The following is a 25,656-nucleotide window of genomic DNA, read 5'->3' as shown; positions in this document are numbered from 1 at the left end:
CTTTCTCAACTTTAGGAGGAACTGAAGAAAACAAGTGATCAACTGAGTGCATCTAAATCACACAAAAAGCAAGCCCAACAAGAAGCAGAAGAAGCAACGAAACAACTATCAGATATGTCTGCAAAGTTCGTAGAATCCCAACAGCAGGTGCTTGAGCTCTCAGCTTCTGAGGAAGATCGTGTTCAAGAACTGCATAAAATTTCTCAAGATCGCGATCGAGCATGAGAGTCCGAACTTGAAGCTGTTTAGAAGCACCACGCAATGGATGCTGTTGTATTGGCCTCCGCCATGAATGAAGTTCAGAGGCTCAAGATTCAGCTGTACATGGTGTCTGAATTCGACCAAATCCGAAGTAACCTCGCTGAGTCTACACAAGTTGAGATGCATTATTTAAGAACACAACTCTTAGAGACACTCTCCCTTGTTGAAAAACTAAAAAATGAGCTCAGTTATTGTAGAGAATCTGAAGCTCAAGCAGACATTGCAAGGAAAAACTAAAATCAATTCGAAACAACGAAAGCAGCTGTGGAAAAGCTTCAATTAGATGGAATCAAAGCTGTTGAAGCCTACAACTCTTTGTCATTAGAATTGGAGCAATCAAAAGATCAGAATTCATGCAAGGACGACTTTGATTTTCATGGAGGGAAGGGAAGAGACCAGAAAGGTTTAAATTCCGGTCGTGTTGGTGGTGGTTAAAGTTCTAGTAGTGGTTCATATCAACTCTATGGTAACCAAGAGCTGAGATCCTTCAATCGAGTTACTCAGCAAGGAATGAAAGGAAATAGATTAGGGAAAGGAGGTAGAGCAAGACCTACTGGAGGAAAGAGTGAAAGAGTCAACAGGGTGAAATTCCATTGTCAATGATAGGATCTTTTGGACCTTTAGGAATTCCTCCACAAGGACCAATGCAGCCACCTACTCCTGGCATGTCACTAGGTCCAGGCCCACTCGTTTCTCCAAGTTTTTTTATCCCACCATTCTCCCCTCCCGTTTGGCTTGGTGCTCGTGGTATTGATATGAGTATGTTAGCTATTCCACCAGGACTATCAGGACCCAGATTTCCTCCGACCATAGGGACTCCACTAAGTGCTGTCATGTATTTTAATCAATCAGGCTCTGGAAGATGCGTTTCTTCCGGTGTAGCTGGGCTGGGTTTCAATTACTCTGGACTAGTGGGGCGGGGTGCTCAATCTGATAAAAATCCTAGTGGTTTTGTGGATGTTGATTGGGCTGGTGACGTGAAAGGCAGACGTCCACAAGAGGTTTGTGTTATCATAGGATGTTGAATTGCAGAAAATACATACTAATGAGCAAGTTGCAGACATATTTACTAAGACATTTGCCAAAGTGAAGTTTGAAGTTTTTCGTAAGACTGTTAGATTTTAGTGCAACTTATTGCTAGTTTGAATTAGTCAAGATATTCATAATCATTTAATATTTGGAGAATATATTAGTTATGGAATATATAGTAGATGATTCGTAATCAGGTAATATTTTTCTCTTTCTGATTTGATTAGTAGTATATTTTATTTTATTCTCAAGATTTAGTTAGTTTACATTTTCATTATTTGTAGGTATTAGTTGGTAGCTTGTATCCTATTTAAACGTTGTGAATATCAATGAAGATTAAGAATTTTCGATCCCAATTCTATTTCTCATTCTTAACTCTGTATTGTTTCCTTGAGTAATAATATTTTCAGATCTATTCACACTTTGAAGTGCTAGATATTGTGTTACTCAATTTGTGGTGATTTCAAATAAGATGTTTCCATTGAATATCTAACATGCGAAATTTTACTCTTGATGCTAGCATAAAAGATAACTCGACCTATAACATATGAGATATGAAGTGCCTGAAAATGCTTAGGGATGAAAGTATAATTTTTGGATTACCAACCATTGATTCAATTGGTTTATGTGAATGATGCATTTATAAAAAGCAAAGTAGGAAGTCCTCCAAAAAGCTAAAAAAGCTTCAAAGTTCCTAAAATTAATTCATGTTGATTTATGTGAGACAATGTAAAATAAATCTTTCGGTAGGAGTATTTAATTTTTTTACTTTTTATTGATGACTATAATTGCATGAGTTAAGTTTACTTCCTGCAACAACAAAAGTAAAAAACTTTTTTGAAGTTCTAAAATTCTAAAGCTACGATGGACAACCAAAGTAGTTGTCACATTAAAGTTCTTCGCACCAGAGTGGTTGCCACATTAAAATTCTTTTATAGCTTAGTTAGTAGAGCAGAGGACTCAAAATATCCTCGTGTCACCGGTTCCAATCGCACAGAAAGAGATGATGAGTTTAATCTAAAGAATTCAATTTGTTTTGCAAAGAAAATGTGTAACAGACTAAGCCCACCGTTAGCGGATATTGTCCGCTTTGGTTCTTTACGTATCACCATTAACCTCATGATTTTAAAACGTGTCTTTTAGGGAGAGGATTCCACACCCTTATAAAAATGATTCGTTCTCCTCTCCAACCAATGTGAAGTCTCACAATCCACCCCCTTGAAGCCCATCATCCTCACTATCTCACCGTTCGGTGTCTAGCTCTAATACCATTTATAATCGCCCAGGTTCACTGCTAACAGATATTGTCTACTTTGGACCGTTACGTATTGCCATCAACCTTACGATTTTAAAACGCGAATATTAGGGAGAGGTTTTCACAACCTTAAAAGAAATGATTCGTTCTCCTCTCCAACCGATGTGGGATCTCAGAGAAGGACGTCTAAAGGAAGTTAACAACTCCCTAAACTCTAGAATAAAATGGAATCGCTGGACAAAAAAATTGAACTGTTGTGGAGATGACAAGAAGTATGTTACAAGCAAGAACATATTCAAACCAATTTCATGTGGAAGTTGTATCAACATTGTCTATTTATTCAATCTCTCACCAATATTCAATCTCTCACCAACAGAAGTTGTCATGAGTCGAACTTCTTATGAAACATGGCATGAAAGGAACTATTTGGAAATCATTTACAAATTTTTGGCTGCGTTGCATATGCTTTAGTAAATCCTCAAATTCGTCATGGATGAAAAATCTAAAAAAGAAAAATGCATTTTCATTGGTTACTCAATCAAAAACATATAAATTGTACAACTCTCCCACGAAAAATTGTTGACCTTGATGCTAAAACAATATAGAACGAAAACTTTTCGAGGTTGACATGTAAATTATAATCCAAATTGGCAAGCCACGTGGGTCATTGTCTATCCAATTAGGAGCATGCTAGGTGGACGACTTATCCTTTCTCATCCATTATGGGAAGAAACAAACAATATAAAAAGAAAATAATACATAAAAAGAGAGGGGAGACACATTTGGGAAAACAAGAAAATAGACCGCAGCAGATTCTGCTGTTTTGTGAAACTTGAGAGGTAGAAGAAGAAGAACCCTAATCCAGTAGCAGTTGACAGCAAAACGAAAAGAAGACCAAGAAGGATAGATTAAGATAAAGGGGTGGATGTAAGAGCTCAAAGGAAGGGAACTTCAATTGAAGGATAGCAACAAGCTTATTGACTCTCTAATCCCTTAATCTCTTCTACTATTCTTGGTTAAGATATAGATTCTTTTGTTTAATTCAATTTTGATGGAGAGCTAAATGTTATAGGGGAGACGAGAGAGAGTTTTATGTAGTTTAAATACGTTGATGGTGCGATTTTAGTTTATTAAAGAGTTTTTTTTATTAATGTTGATTTATATGTTTGTTTAGTGGGTTACTTTACATATGTAGTATTCTCTTATTCGAAAGAAGAGAGAGAGAGAACAATTACATTCTCTTTAATACTCTAGTTTCATTGCAAGGATACTTGAACGTAATAAGAGGGTTAGAAATAATTCTACTCCCGAGCTTTGTAAATAGAAATTACAAAACGATTATAGAAGTAATTACCATGCATGACCCTCGGAAGTGGGCTTGGGAATCTATTAAAAGAAACTAAAATCCACCACAAAGTTCAACATCTTATCTATTAATCTTTCTTAGCCGAACCATTCTCATTATTGTTGATTTTCTCATTGTTGCTGTTTTTCGATAACCGTGACATTCTGCATAATTTTGTTTAATTAGTTCAAAATCACCCACATCCATTTGAATGAAACTAAAAAAACTTACTAAATATTCAATAACAACAAAAGTGACAAACAAGATAGGTTTTATGTGGAATCAATAATTTACTTATTGCTTGCTTACTTACTAAGGTTTTATCAAAAGAAAAGTTCGGAATTGTTGAGATGTGATTCAAAGTTTTGAGGAGGTTTTTAGTAGTTTTCGAAACTTTTGAACTTGTTTATGGTCAATTGTTTAATAGGATTTCCAATTTTTTTGAATTTTATTTACCGTATAAATCTGTATATATCGGAACTTGTAACTCTTTTGATAATGAAGGAATAAAACAATAATAAAACATTCGTAGCTTTGATCTCATTTTGTATTCTTCGGTTTCTTTTCAGTATCCTTTTCCTAACAATCGCACACAAGCTACGTGAGGCTTGCATGGCACAAGGGCACAACATGGGCATGTAGTCAACTCAGCATGGCATGAACACAAGGAGAGAAAACTGATTTATTAAGGAATAGATGTTAATTTATATAATATATGTGAGGATGGCATGACAAATTGATAATGCAATTAATATTAAAAGTACATATCTAACCATTGTTGTAAGAGTTTTAGGGCGACCATGTTAGCGCCTGAAGTTCAATCGTAAGCAAAGCTTAGCATATTAAGCGAGCAAGATTGATAAAAATTAACGTAAAGGAACTAGTGTTTTAGCCGGCAATCTCACTTACTGAAGATCTTGTTGAAAGATCACTAGTAGATACATGTATGAATAGATACATGTGTTGAAAGGTCACTAATAGATACATGTATGAATAGATACATGTGTTGAAGGGTCACTTGTACATGTATAGATACATGTATAAGTACATGTATGAATAAATATATGTAAGTTTATTTGTTTCGAATTGAATAGGTGCACACTTTTGGATAATGAATGGTAATGAGGAATGTCCCTAATTACCTATATATATGTATGTTGGCATTGGTGGAATGAGTATAAAATCAATCAAGCATTCCTTCATAGTTTTACAAAGTTCTCTTCTCTCAAAGAATTCTACTAAATTTCTCTGTTGTCACCAACAACTAGTATCAGAGCGATCTTGCAGCAGCAAGAATGGCAGCAGAAAGACAAGTTGATAACTACATTTAGCCCGCTATCCTGAGATTCGATGGTCACTATGATCATTGGTCGATGTTAATGGAAAATTTCCTTATATCAAAGGAGTTCTTTGATATGGTGGCGACGGGTTATGTAGAGCCAAATGAAGGTGAGGTACTCTCAGCTGTTCAACAACAACGTGGCAGCATCGAAGTTGAAGGACCTAAAGGTCAAGAACTATTTATTCCAGTCCATTGATCAGACTATCTTGGAAACAATGCTTTAGAAGAAGACATCAAGTAAAATTTGGGATTCTATGAGGAGGAAGTATCTGTTGTTTTTCACAGAATTTCGGTGAGAGGAAATTGGTTGTTGGAAGAAAATGCGTAACAAAAGGAGAGAGAAAATTAACTCAATTCTGACTGCGTTCACGATGTTTTATTTTCTGAACAAATCTCCTATTTAAAATAAAAATCATTCTGAAAATGGCTGGAGAGTGGCCAACTAAATCTGTGCCACTCCCTACAAAATTTCAGTCTAAAATTCTGTTGATCCATTCGACGTGTTTTGTCAAATGGTCAAACTGGCGATTTTCTGAAATCGTGTGAATAAGAAAAAACGGTAAAACTCAGGTTTTATCTAACAATCTCCTCCTAAAACCTGTAGTATATCTACCTTACTATTTGAACTCCGATCTTTGAGCGTAGTTCTTCAAATTTCACCCGCGCCAGGGACTTGGTGAAGATGTCTCCAAGTTGTTCCTCTGTTTGGATGTAATCAATTTTGATGAGCCCTCGATCTGCACATTCTCGAATGTAGTGGAATCTGATTTCTATGTGCTTGCTTCGTTCATGCAAAACTGGATTTTTGATCAGGGAGATCGTAGCTTTGTTGTCTACGTATAGCATTGGTGGATCATTTTCTCTCCCGATGAGTTCTTCCATTAGTCGCGCAAGCCAGTTCCCTTGTGTTGCTGCCATCGAAGCGGCGATGTATTCTGCTTCACAGGAAGACAAAGCAACTACCTTCTGTTTTATTGATTGCCAGCAGATTGCGCCGCCTGAGAGAAAGTAGATCATTCCGCTAGTGCTCTTACGATCATCAACGTCACCGGCCATGTCACTATCACTGTAGCCAACTAGCTTGAGTTTCTCCTTTCCGCTCCCTGCGCAGTATCTTACACCCCAGCCTCTGGTTCCGGCTACATAGCGCAGGATGCGCTTGACAGCCACTAAATGCTCCTCCCTAGGTGCTTCCATAAACCGACTCACATATCCAATAAAATAAGCAAGATCAGGACGAGAGTTTACCAGATAGCGCAGACTCCCGACAATGCTGCGGTAATTGGTGGAGTCGACTGTCGTCGTAGTGCCAGCCTTCCTTAGTTGGAGTCGGGCCTCCATTGGCGTCCTTGTAGGATTACTGTCCACAAGTTCAGTTGTGTCCAGCAGCTTCTTTGCGTATGCACTTTAGCAGATGAAGATTTCGGTAGAATTCTGTTACACATCGATGCCGAGATAGTAGCTGAGCACGCCGAGATCGCTCATCTCGAAGTTTTTCGACATCTCCTTCTTGAACCTTCCGAGGACTTCCATGTCACCTCCAGTGATTATGAGGTCGTCGACGTACACTCCCACGATTAGTCGCTTCTTGTCATGGCCGTGCGTGTACATGCCATGCTCAGAGGCGCAACGTTTGAATTTCAGTGACAGTAAGGTACTGTCAGTCTCCGTTAAGGAAAGCAGACTTTACGTCCATATGGTGAACCTCCCAAGAGTAATGTGCTGCAATTGCAAGTAAGAAACGAACGGATTCTAACCTTGCCACTGGCGCAAATACCTCTTCGAAGTCCACTCCTTGCTTCTGGACGTAGCCCTTCGCCACCAGACGGGCCTTGTGCTTCACAACTTCTCCTTTTTCGTTGCGCTTCAGTTTGAAGACCCATTTGAGCCCTATGGCTTAGTGTCCCGGCGGCATATCCTTCAGACTCCACGTCTGATTTTCGGTGATGGATGTCATCTCTCTCTTAGTGTCCCGGCGGCATATCCTTCAGACTCCACGTCTGATTTTCGGTGATGGATGTCATCTCTCTCCTCCTGCATTGCCTTCAGCCAGCACGGGTTCTTTTCTGCTTCGGCGAAGGTGTTCGGTTCATCTGGCACTGATGGCATGTAGTTCGACCACTTCTTCGAGCTCGCGCACTGCCAGTCCAGGTGGTTCACCTCCTCCTACTAGGTTGTCCAGCCTCCGGTACCTGGCCTCCAGATCAGTATCGTGATCGGCATCCAGCATCGAATCCGCAGTCCGTGGTGTTGCAAATTCCACTGGTTCAGGGGTTGCACCTGCTGGCGGCGGTGACGGCTGGCTGATGCTGGGCTCCTCCCTTCTTCCGGCTCAGCCTCATATTGTGTCTCCCCGTCAAAGCTTCGGGTTGGATGCTGGGCTCCTCCCTTCTTCCGGCTCAGCCTCATATTGTGTCTCCCCGTCAAAGCTTCGGGTTGGTGACCGATTGAGAAGATAGACGGCCGTCCCCAGAATCTCCCAGGCATCCAGGCCGTCACCGTCTGATTTTCGGTGATGGATGTCATCTCTCTCCTCCTGCATTGCCTTCAGCCAGCACGGGTTCTTCGTCTGATTTTCGGTGATGGATGTCATCTCTCTCCTCCTGCATTGCCTTCAGCCAGCACGGGTTCTTTTCTGCTTCGGCGAAGGTGTTCGGTTATTTGTCCCTCTGTTAGAGGTGTTCCAGAAATGTCTGCGATCGAGTAAATAGCTCGACGAACGAATGGATCGGATCGAATTGGAAAATGGAAAGATTTGTACAAGTTATACCTTTCGTCACCACTTTGTGGAAAATCGTTAGGTATGAATATGTTAGATACCTGTGACTCGATTGGTGAAATAGTATCTCTCTCCAAAAAAGCATGTTTTTTTTTACCGCCGCACAAAGAAAATATTTTGTTGCGAATGAACAAGATATTGAGGAATTGTCCATACGTAAAATCGCACTGCCAGTCCAGGTGGTTCACCTCCTCCTCATATTGTGTCTCCCCGTCAAAGCTTCGGGTTGGTGACCGATTGAGAAGATAGACGGCCGTCCCCCTCATATTGTGTCTCCCCGTCAAAGCTTCGGGTTGGTGACCGATTGAGAAGATAGACGGCCGTCCCCAGAATCTCCCAGGCATCCAGGCCGTCACCAACAATGACCTTGCTGTCCCGACGATGGTCTGATTCCGGCGCTCCACCACTCCGTTCTGTTGGGGGGAGTAGGGCGCCTAATTTCTCCGCCACGATCTGTGCGTAGCACTCGCATCTTCTTCTCACATTCGGCCTCCGCTCACTTTTCGCTTGCAGCAGAGTCAGCCACATGAAGCAGGCCGCCTCGGGTCGCCGGCTTGATGGGCCCGCAGATATCACCGTGTACAAGCTCATCGACTCATCGGCTCGGCTCATCGATTCGAGACGGAAAGGGTGTGCGCCTCTGTTTGGCGATGAGGCACCCCGTCGCACAGCTTGTTCTCACGCCGTTGATTGCTGGCACACTAACTCCTCCTTCTGTAGTTTTTCTAGAGCAGGAAAGTTTAAATGGCCGTACGCTGTTGTCGCTCACTTTTCGCTTGCAGCAGGGTCAGCCACATGAAGCAGACCGCCTCGGGTCGCCGGCTTGATGGGCCCGCAGATATCACCATGTACAAGCTCATCGACTCATCGGCTCGGCTCATCGATTCGAGACGGAAAGGGTGTGCGCCTCTGTTTGGCGATGAGGCACCCCGTCGCACAGCTTGTTCTCACGCCTTTGATTGCTGGCACACTAACTCCCCCTTCTGTAGTTTTTCTAGAGCAGGAAAGTTTAAATGGCCGTACGCTGTTGTCACCTCCTTCCGCAACTGCTCGATGTTGGATTCCCGCACTCGCTGTACGCTGTACACCGACCCGACGGGATTTGATTCCCTCCCAGGCCGATTGCGCGGTGCGCTTGGTGGAGAGAGATGCCTGTCACCTCCTTCCGCAACTGCTCGATGTTGGATTCCCGCACTCGCTGTACGCTGTACACCGACCCGACGGGATTTGATTCCCTCCCAGGCCGATTGCGCGGTGCGCTTGGTGGAGAGAGATGCCAGCATCTCTGGGGGCACAAATCGTAATATGGCGGCAAACGCCAACCGATCTCACGGTACTCAATCGTTTCTCCTTCCTCTGGCTCGACAGCATGCCATAACCCTTGCGCCTGTAGGTTGACGCGCATCCACAAGATCCATTCGTTATGATTGGACTTTGACAATAATATTGGATACTGAACGACGACAGTTGTTGTCTCCCTGATCACTCGCTCAACGATAACTTGACGCCCGTCATCACGGCGTAAGCCTCTTCGTGGCGGAGTGAGTGAGACTGACCGAGATGGGCCCCACGATGTGTGTGTTTTTACACTTCGCATTTTCTTCTACTCGAACCTGAAACCTTTGTGATGTTAGATCAAAGCTCTAACCACTTGAGCTATTCAACTTGTTTGTTGATAGGTTAGCTCCTTTGCAATGATATACACCGATCTTCAACTTGGCTCTGATACCAAAGGAGAGAGAAAATTAACTGAATTCTGACTGCGTGGTTGTTTTATTTTCTGAACAAATCTCCTGTTTAAAATAAAAATCATTCTAAAATGGCTGGAGAGTGGCCAACTAAATCTGTGCCAATCCCTACAAAATTTCAGTCTAAAATTCTGTTGATCCATTCTACGTGTTTGGTCAAATGGTCAAACTGGCGATTTTCAGAAATCGTGTGAATAAGAAAAAACGGTAAAACTCAGGTTTTATCTAACAGTATCAAGGCTCAACATGAGTAAAGCGTGCTCAACTTCAAGCGGTTAGAAGAGACTTTAAAATTCTCCAAATGCAAAAGGGAGAAGCGGTGAATGACTATATTGGCAAGGTTATGAGTCTTGCAAGTAAAATGAGAATGCATGGTGATTCAATCACGAATGTTGCCGTTGTAGAAAAGATTTTGCGTCTCTAATTCCAAAGTTCGATTACATTGTATGCTCTACTGAAGAAGCAAATAATATCGAAGATATGCAAATAGATGAACTCCAAAGCTCCCTGCTAGTACATGAGCAGAAGCTCAATCGTACAAGTGCAATAGAGGAGATGACAGCCTTAAAAATATCCACACCAAGTGAAACTTCACGCTCCAAAGGTAGAGGGCAAAGAAGAGGCATAAGTCGTGGGAGAGGCGGTCGAGAAAAAAGTGGAGATGTTGGCAGGTCAGCAGATCTTGTCAGAGACGATTATGATAACAAAGGCAAGAGACATTTTGACAAGTCTAAGGTGGAATGCTACAGATGTGGACGCCTTAGACATTACAAAAATCAATGTTAGACTAGGCTCAAAAAGGAGAAAAGAGATCAATCCAAGTTTGTGGAGAAAAGAGAAGAAGAAACATCGTTAATGTCATTCCATGCTATGAAGGTTGCAGATCAAGGTGTATGGGTCGTAGACTCTGGATGCAGCAACCATATGACAGGATGTAAGGAATGTTGTTTTTCGATAATCAGCCAGAGAAATTCGATGAGAGGAAATCGTTGACGGGAGGTTGTTAGAAGAAAAATAAAATGCTTAAAATAAAAGAGAGAGAATGACTGAAATTTTGGATGCGTTAAAAAATCAGGTGGTTACATATTCTGAACGGATTTCCTATTTAAATATAAATTATCCTAAAAATGGCCGGAGAGTGACCAACTAAATATGTGCCACTCCCTACAAAATTTTCGTCTAAAACTCTGGTGATCCATTAGACGTGTTTTGTCAAATGGTCAAACGGAGGTATTCTGAAATCGTGTGAATCTAAATAAGGAACAACTGAAAAAACCCAGGTTTTATCTAACAATCTCCTCCTAAAACCTGTGGTATATCTACCTTATTATTTGAACTCCGATCTTTGAGCGTAGTTCTTTAAATTTCACCCACGCCAGGGACTTGGTGAAGATGTCTCCAAGTTGTTCCTCTGTTCGGATGTAATCAATCTTGATGAGCCCTCGATCTGCACATTCTCGAATGTAGTGGAATCTGATTTCTATGTGCTTGCTCCGTTCATGCAAAACTGGATTTTTGATTAGGGAGATCGTAGCTTTGTTGTCTACGTATAGCATTGGTGGATCACTTTCTCTCGCGATAAGTTCTTCCATTAGTCGCGCAAGCCAGATCCCTTGTGTTGCTGTCATCAAAGCGGCGATGTATTCTGCTTCGCAAGAAGACAAAGCAACTACCTTCTGTTTTATTGAATGCCAGCAGATTGCGCCGCCTGAGAGAAAGTAGATCATTGCGCTAGTGCTCTTACGATCATCAACGTCACCGGCCATGTCACTATCACTGTAGCCGACCAGCTTGAGTTTCTCCTTTCCGCTCCCTGCGCAGTATTTTACACCCCAGCCTCTGGTTCCGGCTACATGGCGTAGGATGCACTTGACAGCCACTAGATGCTCCTCCCTAGGTGCTTCCATAAACCGGCCCACATATCCAACAGAATAAGCAAGATCAGAACGAGAGTTTACCAGATAGCGCAGACTTCCGACAATGCTGCGGTAATTGGTGGAGTCGACTGTCGTCGTAGTGCCAGCCTTCCTTAGTTGGAGTCGGGCCTCCATTGGCGTTCTTGTAGGATTACTGTCCACAAGCCCAGTTGTGTTCAGCAGCTTCTTCGCGTATGCACTTTGGCAGATGGAGATGCCAGTAGAATTTGATGGCACTTCGATGCCGAGATAGTAGCTGAGCACGCCGAGATCGCTCATCTCAAAGTTTTTCGACATCTCCTTCTTGAACCTTCTGAGGACTTCCACGTCACCTCCAGTGATTATGAGGTCGTCGACGTACACTCCCACGATCAGTCGCTTCTTGCCATGGCCGTGCGTGTACATGCCATGCTCAGAGGCGCAACGTTTGAATTTCAGTGACAGTAAGGTACTGTCGAGCTTCGCGTTCCAGGCTCGTGGAGCTTGTCGAAGCCCGTAGAGTGCCTTGTGCAGGCGTAGTACTTTATTGGGGTTGTCGTTGTCCAGGAAGCCAGGTGGTTATCGGACATAGACGATCTTCTTCAGCTCTCCGTTAAGGAAAGCAGACTTTACGTCCATATGGTGAACCTCCCAAGAGTAATGTGCCGCAATTGCCAGCAAGAAACGAACGGATTCTAACCTTGCCACTGGCGCAAATACCTCTTCGAGGTCCACTCCTTGCTTCTGGACGTAGCCCTTCACCACAAGACGGGCCTTGTGCTTCACAACTTCTCCTTTTTCGTTGCGCTTTAGTTTGAAGACCCATTTGTGCCCTATGGCTTGGTGTCCCGGCGGCATATCCTCCAAACTCCACGTCTGGTTCTCGGTGATGGATGTCATCTCCTCCTGCATTGCCTTCAGCCAGCACGGGTTCTTTTTTGCTTCGGCGAAGGTGTTCGGTTCATCTGCACTGATGGCATGTAGTTCGGCCACTTCTTCGAGCTCGCGCGCTGCCAGTCCAGGTGGTTCACCTCCTCCTACTAGGTTGTCCATCCTTCGGTACCTGACCTCCAGATCAGTATCGTGATCGGCATCCACCGTCGAATCTGCAGTCCGTGGTGTTGCGTATTCCACTGGTTCAGAGGTTGCACCTGCTGGCGGCGGTGACGGCTGCTGATGCTGGGCTTCTCCTTCTTCCGGCTCGGTGATGAGGTACTTCACCGTGAATTGATTTGGATTATGGTCTGCCTCGATCACGTCGTTCCACTGTCAGAAGGTGTTTTCGTCGAAGACGACGTCGCGAGACACGTGAGCTCGCCCCTCTACAGGATCATATAGTCTGTACGCCTTGCTCCCGGGTTCATAGCCGATGAAGATGACCTTCAGCCCCCTAGGAGCAAGCTTGGCGAGGTGGGGACGTGTTACCTTCATGTATGCGACGCAGCCGAACATGCGGAAATGATGTACCGCTGGTTTTTTGTTGTACCAGGCCTCATATGGCGTCTTCCCGTCAAGGCTTCAGGTTGGTGACCGATTGAGGAGATAGACGGCCGTCATTACTGCCTCTCCCCAGAATCTTTCAGGCATCCCGGTCGTCACCAACAATGACCTTGCTGTCCCAGGCATCCCGGCCGTCACCAACAATGACCTCGCTGTCCCGACGATGGTCTGATTTTGGCGCTCCACCACTCCGTTCTGTTACCAGATAGACGGCCGTCATTACTGCCTCTCCCCAGAATCTCTCAAGCATCCCGGCCATCACCAACAATGACCTCGCTGTCCCGACGATGGCCTGATGTGGGTAATACTAATTGTGGAAGAAGGAGTGAATCCTCATAAGCCATGTGGGTAATTAGCAGTGTATTATTATACAAAAATGGCGGAATTCAGTCCCACTCCAAAAGTCGATTCGCCACACCAAAAAGTCGATACACCACCACTCAAAATGATAGTACTTTTCGATGCACCACCACTGCAAATGAGAGCACTTTTCTATAAACCACCTATCCTAAAGCGAGATTCAGTCATTGCGATTTCACTCTTGATCTGAGTCTCCCGAAGGTCAAGACGAAGACTCAGACCTCATGTAGCCCACTCCAACGGGTTATGTCGGTGGAATATCACCCTTCATCTTCTCATTCTCATCCTTGGTCTCTTTGTATCTCTCGAAAATCTCACTTTCTTTCCGATTTAATTGATCATTTAGAGTCAGATTTGCTATCTGTAGTTATATTAACTCATACCTTAGAAATTGGATAATTGATTTTCCAATGTGATCTAGGGAAGACAAGTCATTTATATGAATTGGGTCTGTATCAACCCATACATCTTTTTCATATACTGATATCCTCTTGTGCCCCAGCTTAAGGCCGAGCGTGACCAGGCTGTCTTTCTTGAAGATGTTCAGAGTGTGCCAATCAATTCTGAATTTGGATTCTATCGATACCTGTTCTGTATGAGATGGGTTTTTGTACAGTTTCTCAAACCATTCCGGCATGATCATGTTTTTCGCTAGTCCCTTGTACTTGAGTACATTTTGTCCTTCTGTTGAGATGTAAAAAGTATCCTTTTATGATTCTGTCCTCTAGCTTAAACTTGCCCAAGACAGAAGAAGAAATCTCTTCATTAGGTAGTGGGCGACCAAGCACAACTGAGTCTGTGTCAGTATAGTAGCAGTCCTCTCTTGAGATATAAGGGTACATATGGATTCTAGCGGAGGCTGTTATCGCAGCAGCTAGTTGGACAACTGAGTTCTTCGGTGGATTCCAATAATCATCGCCCTTCTCGGTATTGCTATGGTAGGCAACGATGTAGGTATTTTCGCTAAGCATATCGCCGAATATAAACTCACTATTCTTGATTAAATTTTTGTATCGATATTCATCGCAGATCTCTGTTGTCGTGCTTTTAGGGTTAATGCCAAATCTTCCGTATAGGGAATTCATTAGTATCTTGTAAACATAGGACATTGCTTCATTACCTGATTTCCTCGCTTCTAACCTGCTCTCAAAGAGTGAGCTAACAAAGCTCGTGAATGGGCTTTCCATCCTCTTAAAGAGGTAGCCGGAGATTGGGAGCACGGTGTATCCTAGGCCTCTAGCATACTTTAACTCCTCGGTATAGTAGACTCCAACAAATTATCTAGTTGGAAAGAGGAGAGTGTCATTCTTGTCACGATAGGGAAGAAAGGGTTTTTTGATAGTCTTCGGACATACCACATATGCCTCAATAAAACCAAACATGCTATCTAAGTCCTTGCTTTCCAGATTAGAATGCCAGACAGGTTCACCACCCGGCATTGGAAATTCCTTCATTACAAAGGGATAGAGAGAGTTCACATCGTAGTAGTAGAGGTTCTCACCATATGGCTTGTATGTATCTGCATGACCTCCGTAGTAGGCACGCCTTATGAAGGTGTCTTCATGCTTGTTTGGGATGTGGATTGGAAAATTAGATACATCGTAGTATTTAAAACGAAAGATGCTAAGAGCAAGTGAGGGAAGGGTTATCTTGCTTTCAATGTCCACCTCGTACACCTCCCAATATATCTCTTGAGCTTTTTGCATTACTCCACCCAATAGACGAATATCCTGTTTCATATAATCCAACAATTCTCTCTTATTATTAATCAGATCCTCCACTTTCAGTTTGTCATATGGGATTGAGATGGAGCCTTTAGGGCCAAGATCGGGGCAAAGATTGTTGCCAAGGGAGCTCAGTTTGCTAGGGAGTAGATTCAAGGAGTCTCTGAAGCGGAATAACATCTTCTTACCTGAATAGACTGCTAACTCGTAAAGCCTATTGTTCCTCATCAGTGGTTTAAGCTTCAAGCTCTTGTGATGATATGCTAGGTGCTTAAGCAAGAGAATTCCATCGAATCTAGAGAAGTTGTGGAAGTAAATAGTTGATTTTTCTCTTCGAACAAGACTTTTGATCTTTAATACTAAGTCATAAAGTACTTTTGTACTCCTGTCTTCAAAGGAATCCAAGATTATAGAGTAGTCTTCACTGAAGAAGTGAGAAATCCTACTGTTATTTATCTTATCACCGGGACAAACCTTCATTAGACCAGCAACATAAGGCTTATGAATGTTATCAAGATATAGAGTCTCGATATCGGCAACTATGAATGATTTCAGCTCACTCCTCCGTGGTTTGAGTGCTGTGATATGGGTTGGATAGCGACTATGCGTACCATGTTTGATCTTTCTTGCAGTAATAGGCTCCTCGATCTCACTCAATTTTCCTTCAATGATTGAAGAAAGTGTGTTATATCTCTCCTCCTCTGAGGGAGAAGGCCTATCCTCCTTCTTTTTGTTGTCCATATAGACTCGGATCATGAGTCGAACTATATAATCTCCGTCATAGACTTCTGCATATTTCAGAATATATCGAGATATATGAGCCTAGACATCACTTTTTGGAATTAACTTACAATCCATATAAGTGAGGGGTATAGCCTGACAAAGCGTAAATGTGATCTCCTCCCCGAAAGAGCGCTTCATGGTTAAGGAAATTGTGAACTTACCGTAACCAGATAAGGAAGGGTAAGCAAACTGGTTTAAGAGATCCATGGTTGTAAGACTAAGTAGCGCAATCTCGTTAACAAGAGGGTAAGGCTCATTGAAGTAATATGATGCTATTATTAAACCAGGATGAGGTTCATGGTATGCAGTTCATTCTATCTTTAGAAATAAGCGATACAATAACTGTTCAGTAGTAGCATTGAGAGTTTGATTTTTGTACGCCATCATTTTTTTATTCATTATCAGTAATGGACATAGAAAGAATTCTTCAATTTATATGAAAATTGATTCCACTTTTCCTCATGTGATTTCCATGATTCATAATAACTATTATTTACACCGCACACTCTTTTCACATAGTTACTGTAACAAGTGACTATTTCATTTATCTTTTTATCCCAAAGAATCTGGTTATGCTTACTTATATTCTCTGGAATATTTTTAATTAAAAATTCAGTAAGATATTTCTTGGAAATAACAATTCTTTTCATAATCAAATGAATTTCTACATTTAAAATTCTCAATAACATTTATATAGATGAACTTGTTAATGATTGAAAGTGGAGGGCCCAAGCTACGAAAGACTTCGAGATAAGCCATTGGAATAAATGGGCTTTTCTCAATTGTTGTTATAAAGTTGTCGTGGACAGTGTATATAGGAGCATTACAATTCGGCATTTCTTCAACTACTTTCATAGAAATAAAGGCATCCTTCTGATGGATGAAATTGACGAAGGTAGAGATCTCTGTCTTCCTACGATCTCTCTTAGAAGAAGACACTCTGAGAGTAACCCGACGCCTCTTCTTATGAAGTCGGTCATATACCCATATATAAGTTGACTCCATTTTCATATAATCCTGAACACTTGTAAAGTAACTAACATTATATTTAACTGCACTATCCCTAGAAGACGCGACCCAGCCTATAAGGCGTATCAACCTGATCAGGCATTCCATTCCAGGATATTTTTCTTTGAAGAACTTAAAGCAGACAGGGGAAACTTTGAAGCATTCCTTACTCGTAAGGTGTTGAGAGAAATGTACCATCAGATCGGTTGATGTGCTCATTACAGTTTTTCCATAGATAATTGGCATAAAGATTGATTTAACAATCTTGCGAGAGAGGTGTTTGCAAACAACCGAACATAAATTAGGATCAAGTTCAGGTTCTGCTTTCATGAACTCCTTAAGCTCTGCGAGGAAGTACAAATAAACATCTTGGATTTGATTTGGATTATCCAGAGATAGGAAGAGATTTGTTCTCTTAGCCAGGCTCTCATCCAATAAAAAGTAACTCATAATCTGATATGCACTTGATGCTGCGTCCTGGGTAATAGGGACAAAGTCTTTTAAAAATTGAAATTTGTGATTTTGCATTGCATAAATATTGGCTGCAAACTGAAAAGGCCGTTTAGCCAACGTTATGTTTTGAGATATAATTTTATTGTCTTTGTTATTAAAATTGTTGATAAAATCCACTGCTTCAACCATTGAGTTGAAAGACTGAAAATGGAAGAATGTTGATAAGCTAATTTCATCTCTTATATAAGAATTACATTTTATCTCCTATATAAGAATTACATTTTATCTCCTCCTTCTGATGATTATGATTAGCAAATACAATCAGGCTTCGTGCTAGATCACACTCGTGGAAATGCAAAATACCACAGCGATAAATTCGACCTCTGAAGTCAAGAAAGGCGGGTAGGTAAAATTTATAGCCATCGTAGGCTCTTGCGAGATTGAGAATCAATCGTTCATAGCGAGAACGTTGGATAGTCTTAATCACTATATGTAACAAATCGTTAAAGGAAAATTCATTGTATATCACCTCATCCTTCATGTGGAAATCTTTAAGAATGAGGCTAACATCTCGGATATTCATCGTTTCCAAAAATTGTGGCATAAGAAGACCATCGTCAACAAAATCGTCTTCATTTTCCATTAAATGGTTCAACCAATCACTGTTGATTGTAAAGGGCTGACGCTGCGGCGCATTCATGACTTTACACATAGACTTGTAATCATTCTTATAATAAGAAGAATAACCTATATATATAAGTGATTTAGGTCACCAGAACTTAATAAGCAGTAACGATCATAAATCTCACCAGTCGGTCCACTTAGGTAACCCCTTGATAGATCAGAGAGATATCTAGGAGATTGATTCCGCGGACACACACTCTTCCAATCAAGAGGTGGGCATATCATAGGAAGGTTGAGCTTGATCGGAAGTAAAGTAACATCAAAATTACAAACAATGAATAGATTGCTTGCATAATAATAGCCACCTTTCGACTTTTTCTTAACACCACTACCAAAGGATTCCATTGCAATAGAACTGACCAATCCCCGCTCCTCCATAAACTCGAGTAAGAAGACACCGAAGGAAAACGTCTCAGACTTTTCCATTTTATCAGACATATGAACATTAGAAATGCTCTTTTTAGAGGAGTGGGATTTTAATAACCAAGAATGTGTACGGACAGAAGAGTCGAGTTGATTAATTAAAGAAGCTGCACGAACCATACTTTCGGTTTCTGATGTGTTGAAAACTATTCCCAGAATGTGAATAATTAATGCCTCTAGAGTATATTGACCGAACTCTTCAAGCATTTTTATGTCATCATCATCAGCTAATTTCTCAATTATATAATCCTTTGCACTCAATTTATCCTTCTGGATTAAGATTTTAATCAAGTTAGGAACTGCATTATATATTGAACTCTCGTCGAACTTCATACTGTCATCTTCTATTTTCTGTTGCAGCTGACGTAATTCTATTTCCGATAAAGGAAACTTCGATTTATATTCTTCCATAAGATTCAATACTAACTGTTTATACAATTGAGATTTGCTCCTCTTAACCTCTTCTCACGGAAATTTCAATTTATTTTTTTCCTCTAAAGAAGTATAAAAATGATTTAAAAATACGATTAGCTCTTGATAATTTTTTTGCTTAGAATTCAAAAACTCTAAAATCCATTTATTTTTCATTGCGTTATTTTTTTTCATAATGTTTCCTCATTGGTGGTTTTTCGAACTAAGGGAATTAGCCTGTTCGATTTCTTTTAGACAAGGTGTCTCAACCATGTGTGATCCTGTCTCCCGAAACTGGACCTACCTCTAGATACTAGAGAAAGGGTACTATTTCAGGTATAGTACTTTTTGTACTTGAACTTTTACTTTTGTGAGTACTTTTTAAGTAGCATTAGTTCAATAATGTTAGTACTCTAAAGGGTAACTGAATTGTAGTAGTACTTTTTATTTTTTAAGGAGTAATTAGTGTTAAGTATGTCTATTCTGTATTATATCTCTAAAGGGTAACAGATTTTGTGGAAGCAGCCTGTCTCATCGCCATCGCTGGTGCTTGTGTTGCTCATCTCGCTCGCCGATTTGAAATTGGCTCCTTAGTTGGTGACACCTTTGCTACACCCAGCTAACATCGTCGTCGATTACCTCCATCTCCGTGGATTTGGAATCCATAATGGGGACACATGTACTTACCATGAAGAGAGCTGGCTCGTCCTCCTCGGATTGAGCCACATGGGCCTTTTCGGCCTTCTCCTTGTTCCTAAGCTTGCTCCAGCAATTCCTGCTCAGGTGTCCTCTCTTCCCACAATTCGAGCATATCGGCCTGTCATTGGTCAACTCCTTCTTTTGATTTCCATCTTTCCCGCGCGCCCATGGGACATCCATGGCTTCTTACCGTCTTTGCGACTGGAGGAGGACCCGTTGCTCTCGCCGGTGTTGTCGCGGAGCTTTAGGTGTGCAAGCCATTCCACCTCAGTGAGGAGTAGACGACCCTCCTCTTGTCAACAACTGAAATGGTATTTTTCTTCTGCTGCTCGACCTTACGCAGTCTTCCGGTCATCTCTTCCTCCACAGTTAGGTCATTCACGTCAAGCAATCTCCATCACCACCTGCAGCATCTTCTTCACAATTTCTGTCTCGCTGATGCTGTCACCACACAAGTGTGGTGATGCGCATCACAACAAGATCCATTTGTTATACTCATTATCTCAATTGAAGTACTGAGCCTCACAATATTGTGAGGCTCAGTACTTCAACTAGTCCCCGCTCATTATCTCAATTGAAGTACTGAGCCTCACAATATTGTGAGGCTCAGTACTTCAACTAGTCCCCGTGTTCCTCGAATGGATCTCTTAGTTGTTGAGAGGGTTGCCCAAAAGCAGTATATAAGGCATACCCAGTAAAACTTACAAGTAAACCAGATATAGAGATGGCAACTAGGGTTGCTGTTTCCATTATTATATAATTTCAAGACCACAATGGATCTATGATAAGATCATTTATTTACAACGGAATGGTATACAAAGTCAACAGATCTCACTGAATAAACAAAAATATAGGATTATTTATGGCTACACAAACCGTTGAGGATAGTTCTAGATCTGGGCCAAGACGAACTATTGTAGGGGATTTATTGAAACCATTGAATTCGGAATATGGTAAAGTGGCTCCTGGGTGGGGAACTACGCCTTTGATGGGTGTCGCGATGGGTCTATTTGCGATATTCCTATCTATTATTTTGGAGATTTATAATTCTTCCATTTTACTGGACGGAATTTCAAGCAATTAGATTCGATTCACAAGAACCCCTAAATAACTTTTCAATAAAAAGTAAAGTCTAAAGTATGTAGGTTTCCGCTTTTTAGCCCACTCTTTTTTGGTAGTTCGATCGTGGAATTTCTTTTTTTCTGTATTTCCGGAATATGAGTGTGTGACTTGTTAGAATTGATCCTATGGATACGACAGAGAAGAAGTCGGTCATCTTGATCAAGATGATTTTATCTCCTTGGATATTCAGTCTAGGCTAGTATCTGGAGCACAGAATATATGAAATAGATTCCAAACTATTATAAAAAATATTAGAACTATGATTCATACTTATCAGACCTCGTGGCCGGACTCCGAAAAAAGAGTTAGAAGTGAGAAATTCAAAAAATTTTATTCTAAACGGTTTCTTTGTCTTTCTTTCATGATATTCAGTCATTGAAGGGTTCTTTACACTTTTTGTTGTTTCCCTCATCACCCATTCAACAATAACTCGACGACCATCATCACGCTTGAGATGGGCCCCCCTAATGTGTGTGTTTTTAGGGCCCCCCTAATGTGTGTGTTTTTACACTTTGCATTTTCTTTTACTCAAACCTGAGATTTATATGTTGTTAAATCAACGCTCTAACCACTTGAGCTATTCAACTTGTTTGTTGATAGGTTGACTTCTCCGCAATGATATACACTGATGGCTTCAACTTGGCTCTGATACCACTTGTTGTTTTTCGATAATCAGCCAGAGAAATTCGGTGAGAGGAAATCGTTGACCGGAGGTTGTTAGAAGAAAAATAAAATGCTTAAAATAAAAGAGAGAGAATGACTGAAATTTTGACTGCGTTCAAAAATCAGGTGGCTAGAACAGATTTCCTATTTAAATATAAATTATCCTAAAAATGGCAGGAGAGTGGCCAACTAAATCTATGCCACCCCCTACAAAATTTCCGTCTAAAACTCTGTGATCCATTCGACGTGTTTTGTCAAATGATCAAACGGAGGTATTCTGAAATCGTGTGAATCTAAATAAAGAACAACTGAAAAATCCAGGTTTTATCTAACAAGGAATTCTTCTCAACTCTGGAGGAACATTTTCATACTACGGTTTGTCTTGGCAACAATTCAACTATCCAAGTGATGGGAAAGAAACCATAGATATCAAGACTAGAAATGGCTTTGTAGAGTCAATTTCTAATGTATTCTATATTTCTGATCTGAATGTCAACTTACTCAGTATAAGTCAGTTACAAGAAAAGGGGTATGTGTTCACATTCCAAAATAATGAATGTGAGATTTATGACTCAAAAAGAGGATTGATTGCTAAGATGAAGATGACCACCAACCGTCTATATTCGTTGATGTTAAATATCATTGCCATAAGTTTGATGGTGAAGAAAGAAGATACCAACTGGTTTTGGAATTTAGGTATGATCATCTACACTTTAAAGGATTAAAGATGTTGTCTTCAAAGAAGATGGTGACTGAGTTGTCAGACATCACTCCTCCAATAGAAATTTGCGACAGCTGTGTAGCAGCAAAGCATGAAAGAAATTTGTTTCCATCCGAAAAATCAAGAAGAGCTCAAGTAATTTTGGAGTTGATTCATTCAGACATATGTGGTCCGATCTCTCCAGCATCAAATAGTAACAAGAAATATTTCATGACCCTCATCAATGATTATAATAGAAAAACATGGATTTACTTCTTGCATGCTAAATTAGAAGCCTTTGATTGCTTCAAGAAATTTTATGCTTATGAAGACTGAAACTGGAAGAAGAGTGAAGGCTTTAAGAATTGACAAAGGTGGAGGGTTTTTCTCTAACAAGTTTACGAAATTTTATGAAGAGAAGAGCATAAGGAGGCAATTGACAGCAGCATATACACCACAACAAAATGGTGTGGTCGAAAGGAAGAATATGATCATTCTCAACATGGTTCGAAATTTGCTAAATAAATGAAAAGTTCTGAATGAATTTTGGCCAGAAGCTGTTGTGTGGTCTATTCACACTCTCAACCGAACACTACTTTCTCTGTAGAGATGTGACTCCACAAGAAGCATGGAGCAGAAGGAAGCCGGCGATAGACCACTTTAGAATCTTTTGGTGCATAGCATATGCACACGTTCCTGATGAGAAAAGGAAGAAACATGAGGACAAGAGTTTGAAGTGTGTATTCCTTGGAGTAAGCGAGACTTCTAAGGCGTACAAGTTCTATGATCCTTTGACAAAGAAGGTGGTGGTAAATCGTGATGTAATCTTTGACGAAAAGAAGACTTGGAAATGGGAAGAAAAGATCACTGTGAATCAGCAGATTCCTGTAGATCTTGAAGAAGAACAAGTTGAAGCCTCTAGTCAGCCTCACTATAAGCATGGAGAGAGCTCATTACAAGCTCAACAAGAAGAACCAGTAGAAGAATATCATGATCACAATCAAAGAAATCCAAGAACAAGAAAGAGACAAAAATTTGATGATTGATTATGAGATGAACTATGACACAAGTGATAGTGCTTATTTTGCATTCTTTATGGATAGTGATTCAATTGTCTATGAAGAAGCTATAAAAGAAAAGAAATGGAGGGAAGCCATGGACAGTGAAATCGAATCCATAGAGAAGAATAAGGCTTGGGAGGTCACGAATCTTCCTACCGGGCAGAAAACAATTGGAGTAAAATGGGTTTTCAAAACCAAGTTGAGTGAGCATGGTGAGATGGATAAGTACAAGACATGACTAGTTGCAAAAGGATACAAGTAGAAATGTGGAGTTGATTATAAAGAGATATTTGCACTAGTAGCACGTCAAGATACTATAAGGCTTATAATTTCTATTGCAGAACAGAAATCATGGTCTATTTATCAACTTGATGTGAAATTGGCCTTCTTACATGGTGAGCTTCAAAAAGAGGTATATGTGGAGCAACCAAAAGGTTTCGTACAAAAAGGTAAAGAGGAAAAATTGTACAGGTTGAGGAAAGCTTTGTACTGTATGAAGCAAGCTTTAAGAGTATGGTACAGTCGCATTGATTCTCATTTTGAAAAGATAGGATTCACTAAATGCCCATATGAACATACGATGTATGTGAAAACTGAAAAGGGAGGTAACGTTCTCATTATTTGCTTATATGTTGATGATTTAATATTTACTGGCAATAATGAAGAAATGTTTGAACTTTTTAAGAAGAGAATGATGAAGAAATTTGAAATGACAGATATTGGTTTGATGAGATATTTTCTTGGAGTAGAAGTTACTCAAACTCCTGCGGGTAACTTTATCTATCAAAAGAAATATGCTCAAGAATTACTTGAAAGATTTAAAATGGATGAGTGCACATTTGGAACTCCATCAGAATTGAGTTTGAAGTTGCACAAGGATATTGAAGGGGGGAGAGGTTGATAATAGGTACTTCAAATAAATTGTGGAAAATTTGATGTACTTAACTTCAACAAAACCAGACATCATATATGCGGTTAGTATGATAAGTCGCTACATGTAGCATCCAACGGAAAAAGATCTCAGTGCAGCAACAAGGATACTTCGTTATGTGAGAGGAACTTTTGATTTGGGGGTATTTTACAAGAAAGAAGATGATTCGAAGATGGTTGGCTATACAGATAGCGACTATGCAGGTGATATAGATGATCGTAAAAGTACTTTAGGAAGTATTTTCATGATGAGTTTAGGAGCTATTTGCTGGTCTTCAAAGAAGCAACCAATTGTAACACTCTCAACTACAGAAGCAGAGTTTGTGGTAGCAGCGACATGCTCGTGCCAAGCAATTTGGTTAAGAAAAATGCTTGAAATTCTTAATCAGAAGTAACCAGGTACGACGGTTATATATTATGATAGTATGTCAACTATTAAGTTGTCTAAAAATCTTGTGTGGCAAGGAAGGAGTAAGCACATCGATGTTCGATTTCATTTCTTGCGTGATTTGTGTAAAGAAGGCATTATTGAACTCAATTTTTGCCGAAGTGATGAACAAATCGTAGACCTATTCACAAAGACCTTGAAACAACCATTATTCGAGAAGCTTAGAAGAAAGATGGGAATGTGCAGAATCCAAGATGTAGTTCAAGAAGATGAAGTGAAGTTCTTAACTTATTTCTGCAGAATTCAGTTTAAGGGAGGGTATTGAAGGATCACTAGTAAATACATGTATGAATAGATACATGTGTTGAAAGGTCACTAGTCGATACATGTATGAATAGATACATGTGTTGAAGGGTCACTTGTACATGTATAGATACGGGTATAAGTACATGTGTGAATAAATACCTAATTAAATATGTGCATAACTTTTGGATAATTAATAGTAACAGGGAATGACCCAAATTGCCTATACATACATATATATATATATTTTGGCATCGGTGGAATGAATAGAAAATCAATCAAGCATTCATTCATAGATTTACAAAGTTCTCTTCTCTTAAAGAATTCTACCAAATTTCTCTGTTGTCCGAGAGCCAAAATGGAAGACGCCCACCTCGAGTCCATGATAGAAGTACTACTTGACCTGTTTTAAATGTATACTACGCATTCAACACAAGATAGGCACAGCCAATGCATACTAGTTTGTATTTACTTGCTCAACATATACTGATATATCTCATACTTATACATCATTTAATTTATTTAACCAATTATTTAATACATCTTTATATTTACTCGGATAAAAGCGGAAGTTTTCTTCAAATTTGTTATGTAGTGATTTAATTTAAATGATAATTTAAATTCCAACAATAATATTTGTGAGATCCACATTGATAGGAGGCGAGAACGAAACATTTTTATAAAAGTGTGGAAACATCTTCCTAGATTTTAAAATCTTGAGTGGAAGTTTGGAAGGGAAACCCAAAGAGGACAATATCTACCGGTGGTGAACTTGGGCTGTTACAAATAG

At 40.5% G+C, this 25,656-nt stretch overlaps 1 long non-coding RNA gene across 1 annotated transcript; it reads right to left on the bottom strand.

The window, feature by feature from the left end:
- Window positions 1–5,064: 5,064 nt before the first annotated feature.
- LOC111499341 lies at window positions 5,065–25,213 on the bottom strand. Its single transcript, XR_002720924.1, has 3 exons — window positions 25,169–25,213; window positions 15,437–15,442; window positions 5,065–5,125 (listed from the first exon to the last, which is right to left on the bottom strand). It is a non-coding gene; the product is annotated as an uncharacterized LOC111499341 (long non-coding RNA).
- Window positions 25,214–25,656: the final 443 nt, after the last annotated feature.

This window comes from Cucurbita maxima, unplaced genomic scaffold (genome assembly GCF_002738345.1).
Source record: "Cucurbita maxima cultivar Rimu unplaced genomic scaffold, Cmax_1.0 Cma_Scf00026, whole genome shotgun sequence".
NCBI lineage: Eukaryota > Viridiplantae > Streptophyta > Magnoliopsida > Cucurbitales > Cucurbitaceae > Cucurbita > Cucurbita maxima.
This window is presented reverse-complemented; position numbering and strand designations above follow the sequence as displayed.